Source organism: Python bivittatus, unplaced genomic scaffold (assembly GCF_059951505.1).
Source record: "Python bivittatus isolate LINGU-HERP-01145 unplaced genomic scaffold, Pbiv_v1 ctg000480_np1212, whole genome shotgun sequence".
In the NCBI taxonomy this organism is placed as follows: domain Eukaryota; kingdom Metazoa; phylum Chordata; class Lepidosauria; order Squamata; family Pythonidae; genus Python; species Python bivittatus.
This window is the reverse complement of record NW_028277075.1, coordinates 99,456,632-99,465,987: the sequence shown is the minus strand read 5'-3', so window position 1 is coordinate 99,465,987 and position 9,356 is coordinate 99,456,632.

Here is a 9,356-nt window from a genome sequence, read left to right as displayed (position 1 = left end):
CCTTAATAATATCTTTTGCTTTTTTTTCTGCAGAAAAAGATGCTGGGTAAAGTCTCATTAAATTAGCTGACTGATGGAATAAATACACAGTCCATGGCACTCCTGTCCGTAGCCAAGTAGGCAAGGGTCTTGCTATCAGACTTTTGCTTATTTACATATGCCTTGGACTCTTCCTACAGATATGTAAATTATTCTGGTTAAAACTAAATGCTAAAGTCTACACCATTAGTCTTCCACTTCATGATCACCGCATGGGGCTGTTAGAGGGATAATGTACCATACAATACACGGTTTACTTTTAATTAATAGGAAAAAAATGTGAAATGAATATTAAATGTAGCTTAATGTGGAAGGAAGCTCAAAACTGCATGGTTGTGTTACACACACACACACTCACAACACATGTCTTTTGGTTTGGTCTGATAAAAAATAAACCCATATCAGGTCACTTAAGATATCAATAGGACTAGAAATAAAGGAAAATCCACAGGACTGCAAACTTGAAGTCAGGTTAATCTAGCCTTGTGCAAACCTTTCTATTAAAGTTCTAGCATGCATCAAGTCCACACACATACATGCACATAGACAGAGAGATCATCTTGTAGGGAGGGTGCCTGCTTCTCTGCCCATTTGGATGACCCAAGAAAGAAGAGAAACAATTGCCTGTCTATAAAAGGTAAATTCACCTCTGAATTAGTTGAAAAAGCATTGTAGAATATGGGAGAACCTCCATTGTCTGGCATTAGAGACTCTGTGTAGCAGTGTTTCTCAGCCTCAGCAGCTTTGCGATATACGGACTTCAACTCCCAGAATTCCCTCAGCCAGCATCTCAACCCTTAAAGCTGCCGAGGTTGAAAAACACTGCTGTGGAGTCTTGCAGGTCCACTCATGGATATTAACTTAAGCTGTGACAATAGTAATTCAGGCACCTGACTGTAATTATACATATGGTGCATTTTGAAACTATTCAGACCCCCTTCACTTTTTTCAATTTTGTTATGTTGCAGCCTGATACTACAATTATTCAAATTCATTTTTTTTCCTCATTAATCTACACTCAGTACCCCATAATGACAAAGTGAAAACAGAATTTTAGAAATGTCTATAAATTTATTAAAAAGGAAAAACAGAAATATCACATTGGCATAAATATTCAGACCCTTTGCAACAACGCTTGAAATTTAGCTCAGGTGCCTCCCATTTCTCTTGATCATTGCTGAGCTGTTTTCTACACCTTGACTAGAGTCCACCTGTGGTAAATTAAATTGATTGGACATGATCTGGAAAGGCACACACCTCTCTACAGAAGGCCTCACAGCTGACAATGCATGCTGTATCAGAGCAAAAGCCATGAGGTCACAGGAACTGCCTGCAGAGCAAAGAGACAGGATTATTGCAAAGCACAGATCTGGGGAAGGCTATAAAAAAATTTCTGCTGCACTGAAGGTTCCCAAGAGCGCAATGGCCTCCATAATTCTCAAATGGAAGAAGTTTGGCACAACCAGGACTCTTCCAAGAGCTGGTCACCTGGCCACACTGAGCAATCGGGGGAGAAGACCCTCAGTAAGAGAGGTGACCAATGGTCACTCTGACTGAGCTCCAGAGATCCTGTGTGGAGATGGGACAAAGTTCCAGAAGGACAGCTGTCACTGCAGCCCTCCACCGATCTGGGCTTTATGGCAGAGTGGCTAGACGGAAGCCTCTCCACATGAAAACCCACTTGGAGTTTGCAAAAAAGCACCTGAAGGACTCTCAAACTGTCAGGAAGAAGATTCTCTGGTCTGATGAAACCAAGATTGAACTGTTTGGCCTCAATTCTAAATGTTATATCTGGAGGAAACCAGGCACTGCTCATCAGCTGCCCAATACCATCCCAACAGTGAAGCATGGTGGTGGCAGGATCATGCTGTGGGGGTGTTTTTCAGCAGCAGGGACTGGGAGACTGGTCATGGTTGAGGGAAAGCTGAATGGAGCAAAGTACAGAGATATCCTCAATGAAAACCTCTTCCACAGCACTCAGGACCTCAGACTGGGCCGAAGGTTCACCTTCCAACATGACAACGATCCTAAGCACACAACCAAGACAACACAGGAATGGCTTAGGGACAACTCTGTGAATGTCCTAGAGTGGCCCGGCCAGAGCCCTGACTTGAACCCTATTGAACGTCTCTGGAGAGACCTGGAAATGGCTGTCCACCGACGGTCCCCATCCAACCTCATTGAGCTTGAGAGGATTTGCAAAGAAGAATGGCAGAAAATCCCCCAATCCACGTGTGCAAAGCTTGTCACGATGTACCGAAAAAGACTCGAGGCTGTAATTGCTGCCAAAGGTGCTTCAACAAAGTACTGAGTAAAGGGTCTGAATACTTAAGTACTTGTGATATTTCAGTTTTTCTTTTTAATAAATTTACAGACATTTCTAAAATTCTGTTTTCACTTTGTCATTATGGGGTACTGAGTGTAGATTAATGAGAAAAAAAATGAATTTGAACGCTTGTAGTATCAGGCTGCAACACAACAAAACTGAAAAAAGTGAAGGGGGTCCGAGTACTTTCCAAATGCACTGTATATTGTAGGATTTTGTGAAGCTGGTTGAGTCTACAATATGAATTAAGTTATTTTATATGTAGATATATGTACTTCTATACTCACTCTCACACACCTATCGAAATATTTATTTAAAACAGTTTATTTACTTATGTTATAATCAAAACTAATCCAAAATAGTGTATATTGCCCAGCTAGATGGCAGCATCTAACCACTTTGAAAAACTAACCAGGGTTGGACCTGTTTAGTGTTTGGATAGGAGACCACGAAAAACAGTTGTTGAAAAAAATACCCTGGAAGAGGGTAATGGTAAATCACTTCCCTAGAGCTGCCAAGACTTCATGTCCATGAAGTCACCAGGAGTCAAGCTTGACTCAGATAAGATTTACCTTTTTAGTTTTAATGTTGTTTTCTACTCAGTATGGGTGTATATCATGGTATACATCAGGGGTGGGAACTCCTTGTCTCTCCAAATCTTGCAGCACTTCATGCCAAGGTGGTTAGGAATTCTTGGAGTTGTCGTTCATTAAGATGTGGAGAGGGGCCCCAGTTCCCCACTCCATGACAATAGATTCTTTCTGTAGCCGTTCTCTGTGGGGTGCCGGGCAACAGAAGAAGACAAGCCTTTTGAGGGAAGGGACGAGACAATGCTCTCGATTAAGCAAGGCTTTCTCCAGTGGCATCCTTTCTGAGTCTCTTGGATCACTGGAGATAGAGGTGGATTCTTGGAATAAGACAGAGAACAGAAATAACATTCTGGAGGATTTAAGAAACAATAGAGTGTCCTCCAGTGGCACACTTCTAAGACTAAAAAGCTTGGGTAAATTTTGAAACGAGCAGATTTTCATTTCCCTTCTACAAGACAATTCATTTCTCTCTCTCTCTCTCTCCTATATGTGCATTGATAAAAAATAAGGTTAAAATAAAATGCAATGTTTTGAAATCTCTTTCGTTGGACAGATTGCACCCTGCAATTACTGTTTCATTTAAAGACCTGTGTTCATTGGCTAGGATGCTATCCTTCTAAGGGATCACCACTGTTTAAATCCCAAAACGCAGTGAAGTTGCAGTTAACAGAACCATTCACCGGAGGCTTGGTGCTGAGTCCCTTAATGCAGGGATCAAAAGACTCCAAAGGCAGTGATATGCAGCAAAATGCTTTGTTTCTGCAGGAACGCTGAGCTAAGCCACTGAGTAGCAAGGGAAATTCCATAATTTTTTTGTCCTTGAGAAATATCCGTCAATCCCTGGATTAACAATCTTGTTTGCTATTATACTAGGAGGCAGACCCATGGATTATATTTGCCATCTATCATGCAAAAGGAAAGATGTTTGACTGCGGCCTTACCTATAAACCTCATTCCCTCAAGCTCTAGCTAAAGGTTAGGGCTTGTGTGCAAATGGTTCCCACACTTGTAGGAAAGGAAAGAATTCAGCGTTTGGCCTTTGGGGGCTTGCACCTTCCTAAGGGAGAAGCCAGAAGTTCAGCCTAAGAATTAAAAAAGGAGGAGGAAAAGATCTTCCTTCAAGGATTGCCAATTGTTTGGCTGGCTGTAACATCTGAGAGCTGCAAAAGGGATCATCCTGTCTGTGGCCAGTGCTAGGGTTTTGGACAGAGGTTTTCCTGAACTGGAATACAGCTATTTTAGGATTTAGGGTACACTTTACATGCATTTCCAATCTTAGAACAAATGGGGTCAGAGATGCTCCAAGGGTTGCAAAAAATGGTGCTTGAAGGCCACACATAGCGCTGGACCTAGAAGTTGCCCAATACTGACTGGTTGATTTTTATGTATTTGGTAAATTTATAGAGCCATCCATCTTACATCTGTGACTCTGAATGGTGTACAAAGTTAGTACTTTGTATAATTTTTAACATCTTTTTTGTAGATTAAGAAAAAAGGGATGTAGAGATTTAAAATCATTGGCAATAAAATCAAAGTTCCAATAAAAATATGTTAAAATGATTCCCTATGAATGACTTCAGAAGGGGGTTTATTATTTCAACCTGAATACTTCATAGCATCATAGAGCTGGAAGGGACCTTGAAGGTCATCTTGTCTAACCCCCTGCCCAGTGCAGGAATCCTCAGACCAGCCTAGACAAATGGCTGCCAACTCTTTTCTTGAAAATTTCTAGTGATGGAGCACCCACAACTTCAGCAGGCAGGCTATTCTGCTCAGGTGCTATAGAGAATAAATCCACACCCTCTGCCCTGTGACATCCCTTCATGTTTTAGAAAACTGCCATCATATCTTTCCTTAGCCTTCGTTTCTTTAGGCTAAACATGCCAAGTTCCCTTATCTGCTCTTCATAGGATTTAGCCTCCTAGCCCCTTACCATCCTTGTTGCTCTTCTCTGCACTCTTTCCAGTTGCTCAGCATCCTTTTTGTATTGTGGCAACCAGAACTGGACACAGCATTCCAGGTGTGATCTGACCAATGCAGCACAGAGTGTTACTATCACTTCCTTGATCTTGACTCTATGCCTCTGTGGATGCAGCCCAAAACTGCATTGGCTTTACTGGCAGCTGCGGAGCATTGCTGGCTCATGTGTAATCTGTCACAGATCCTTCTCACAAGTGCTACTGCTAAGCCAGGTACCTGTGCATCTGTTTTTTTCTGCCTAAGTACAGAACCTTACATTTCTCATTATTGAATAATATTTTGTTGAATAGGGTTGAATGTTCAAGTCTATCAAGATCTTTTTGAATCTTGAGACTGTCTTCCAGGGTATTAGCAATCTCTCCCACTCCCAGCTTTATATCATCTGTAAATTTTATGAGCATCCCTTTTGTTCCCTCGTTTAAGTTATTTATGATGATGCTGAAGAACATTGGCCCCAGGACAGAACTGTAAGGTACCACGCTGCACACCTCCCTTCCTGTGGACACAGGCCCATTAAGGACCACGTGTTGGCTACAGTTGTTCAGCCAACTGTGAATCCATCCATCTCACATTGCTCCAGTTTATCAGGAAGGAGGCTATGGTCTACTTTATCAAATGCCTTACTGAAGTCTAAGTACACTATAATTCAGGAGAAATAAAAACATAACCAGAAAATTTATCTCCTTCTGATTGACTTAGAAGCTGGGTTGTATGAAAATGATGTCAAGAATAGTGCTGGAAAATAAGAGTTAGCTGGTTAGGAAGATGACATTAAGGAAGCATCTCAAAATAAGGGAAAAGGAACATTGACATTTTCAGGGAGGACAAGTTGTTGTTGTTGTTCAGTTGTTAAGTCGTGTCCGACTCTTCGTGACCCCATGACCCATATCACGCCAGGCCTTCCTGTCCTTCACTGCCTCCCTGAGTTTGCTCAGTTTCATGCTCATTGCTTCAGTGATGCTATCTAACCATCTCATCCTCTGCCGTCCTCTTCTCCTTTTGCCTTCAATCTTTCCCAGCATCAGGGTCTTTTCCAAAGACTCCTCTCTTCGCATTAGGTGACCAAAGTATCTGAGCTTGAGCTTCATTATCCTTCCAATGAGCAATCGGGGTTGATTTCCTTTAGGATTTACTGGTTTGACCTCCTAGCAGTCCAGAGGACTCTTAAGAGTCTTCTCCAGCACCACAGTTCAAAGGCATCAGTTCTTCAGCACTCAGCCTTCTTTATGGTCCAGCTCTCACAGCCATACATTACTACTGGAAAAACCATAGCTTTGACTATGCGGATCTTTGTCGGCAAGGTGACGTCTCTGCTTTTTAATATGCTATCTAGGTTTGCCATAGCTTTCCTCCCAAGGAGCAAGCGTCTTTTAATTTCATGGCTGCAGTCTCCATCTGTGGTGATCTTGGAGCCCAAATAAATGAAGTCTGTTACTGCTTCCATTTCTACCCATTCTATTTGCCAGAAACTGATGGGCCCAGATGCCATGATCTTAGTTTTTTTAATGTTGAGTTTCAAGCCAGATTTTTCACTCTCCTCTTTCACCCTCATCAGGGAGTGGTGCAAATGACATCATCATATAAGTGCCACAATCATGCAAGTGAGTCATGGTACAAGTACCTACAACAGTTGTGTGATGTCACATGCATGTTTCATCATTTTGGTATTGTCATGTTTGTTAGGACTACTGCAAAGAGGCAATCTGAGAGGGAGTGAACTAAACATATTCTAGAAAGACTTCAGGCCAGCAGATCCTGATAGGAGAAGTTAAACTGAGAGAATTGGAGCCTGCTTCACTGAATCTAGAATAGGTATAGCCTGATGATGATTGCTGATTTTTACTGAAACTATTCAGATTATTCTTAAATTATGGTCCCCCTTTTAAAAAGTATTTTCTCTTTAATCTTCTTGACTTACTAAATTTTTCTTTAAAAAGTAACTTTTGGAAAACTTGTGTCTGAGTTCTAGCAGTTCATTCTGTATGTAGGAGGCAGCCCGGGAATTCCGTGGCCGTGGTGAGAACCAAGGGTTAGGATTAGGACTAGCTTAGCATCCTTCCTTGCCACTGTGCTTCCAGGCAGTGTAGCCTTCCGAACGGAAACCATGAAATGGACAGGAGAGCGGCACTTGCATCAGTTCTGTGAACACCAAGAGGTTTATTAATTCATGCACAAGAACTTGCATCATCAGATGGAACACACTGAAGTTCTGGGAATGACAAATTGTAATCCTTCCAGTTATACATCTGGCAATTTGGTCTGCCAGTATTTTAGTGTTCACAAAGAACGGGTAGATGAATCCATGAGGAGAATTGTCATAAATTCTTGTCAGGACTTGTCATAAGTCCTGTTCTTCATGGTGTTATGGAAAGTTTATGTTTTGTGACTTACTAGATAATCTTCTCCTTTTACAAAAACATCACACATTTCTTCTGATACTACTTGTTTATATGTGCTAAAATACTTTAATCCACACATAGCATCCAGAATCTGAACAGAATCTATCTTTACTCCAGATACTATTGGCACTGGGCAGTCCCTAGGTAGACTAATTCTGTTATATTGCATAATGAACGTATGCATGAATGTATTCATGTTAGATCACAGCGACTGCCCATTTACTGAAGGCCAGGTGATTCTTCCCATTGTTTTAGTCAAAATACATCTATAAGGGTCACAATTCTAATTAGGTGAATAAATAAGAAGGTGAAGCCATACCTTAATTCAAGTTTGCAGTTTAGAGTGAAAGGAGATAGTGAGTTCATGAAATTAAAATCAGAATCTGGAAGTTTTCACAACTGCTGGCTGACTTTCTATTTGTTAAAAATAAAAAAAGTTATGATCTACATTATAGAGGTAACATTAATGCATTAAGCAGATAGTGAGAATGTTTCATGCCAACAAATTCTGTTCTTTAGCTCCAACAGTTCTACTGACTTCAATAGAGTTTTCTTGATGTGCATCATTACCCAATCTGATCTATGTTAGCAGTATCTTCCATTACTTCCTGGTTGACATCTAGTCTCCAATAAAAACAATGATAATAATCCTACTGACCTGATGGAATTTTCACTTCATCTGCTGTAAATGTCTGTTACATGAGATGAGGCTCTTATTTCCATCTTTGTACTTGGTGTAAGGGTTATTTAACATAAAAGGAAGATCTTAAATTATTCTTCAGCTTGGTCTTCTAAAACACATATTCTTAAATCAAAAACATTACAGCTATTTGCAAATGTTTCTTAGAGGGTCACCAAAATTATTATTCAGGATTGTTCCTCTTTCTCTCTTAAATGAACTATGAATTAACAATTTCCTTTTTTATTGTTGGTTCAATAAGGAATTGGTAGATTTTCTGTATAATTTGCTATTATCTGAAAACTGAGAACAAACTCAAATACCAGCTCTGGCTTTAAAATGTGATATGTTTGAAAATGGACATTGGACCAAATAGCAAAAAAATTATTTCTATTTGGATTGTATAAACTATCTGATTATAAAGCAGGAAAAAAAAATCACATCATCAATAATCCTGCTGCAGTACTTTAAACAGCAAAGTGGGAGCTGAGGGAGGAATGGGTTAGACAGAGATAATTGCAGGTACTGAGAACAATGTATTTCATTGAATATGGCATCAAAGAATATAATATTACGGTTTTTTAAAAAAAAATCATATTTATTTATTTATTTATATATATGGCCGCCCACCTCATATGCATGATTCTGGACAACAAACAATTAAAACAAAGTAAAAACAATAAGAACAATCAAAATTAAAATCAACAGAGAGGGTTATTTATTGCTTTCGAGGGGGTTATTTATTTTAAAGCCCGCATACCTCACTTTTACTTTAAATTGAATGGTAGGAAAGTCATACATTCTAAAAGAAAGTAAATTGCTGTGTTTTATTCTTTCATTCTCTCTGCTCTACAGTGTACGTATTTTGGGATCTGGGCACGTGTGTTAAAACCTGTGTTGCTGAAATGGGCATACAGCAATAGAAAATATGTCACTCTTTTGGAAACCCCTGAGTCTTGGCCATCTTCCTGCAATGATTGCTAAATGACTGAGTGCTATCAGCTGAGTCATTGCATACAGGTAAAGGCAACATGAGCTGTCAATTGTCGTAGATCCCCTGAGTCCAGGACCGTCTTCTGGGGAGATAAAAAGAGCTGACGGGTAGAAGACAGTGAAATAGGTGACCTTCTGTACGAACAGCTTGGAAACTTCTCCTCCTTGGCCACCCATGTAGCCAGCAACTTTCCGACCTGCTGCAGTCAACACAGAAGAAAACAAACTCTTCAACATATTTTCCCCCTTCACTTTCTTAAAGCAAACCTGCTGTGGAAAACACTGGGTTTTTTTCTTTTAACAAGGACATGTTAAAATCCATAAATCCTAGTACACATGATTCCATATTG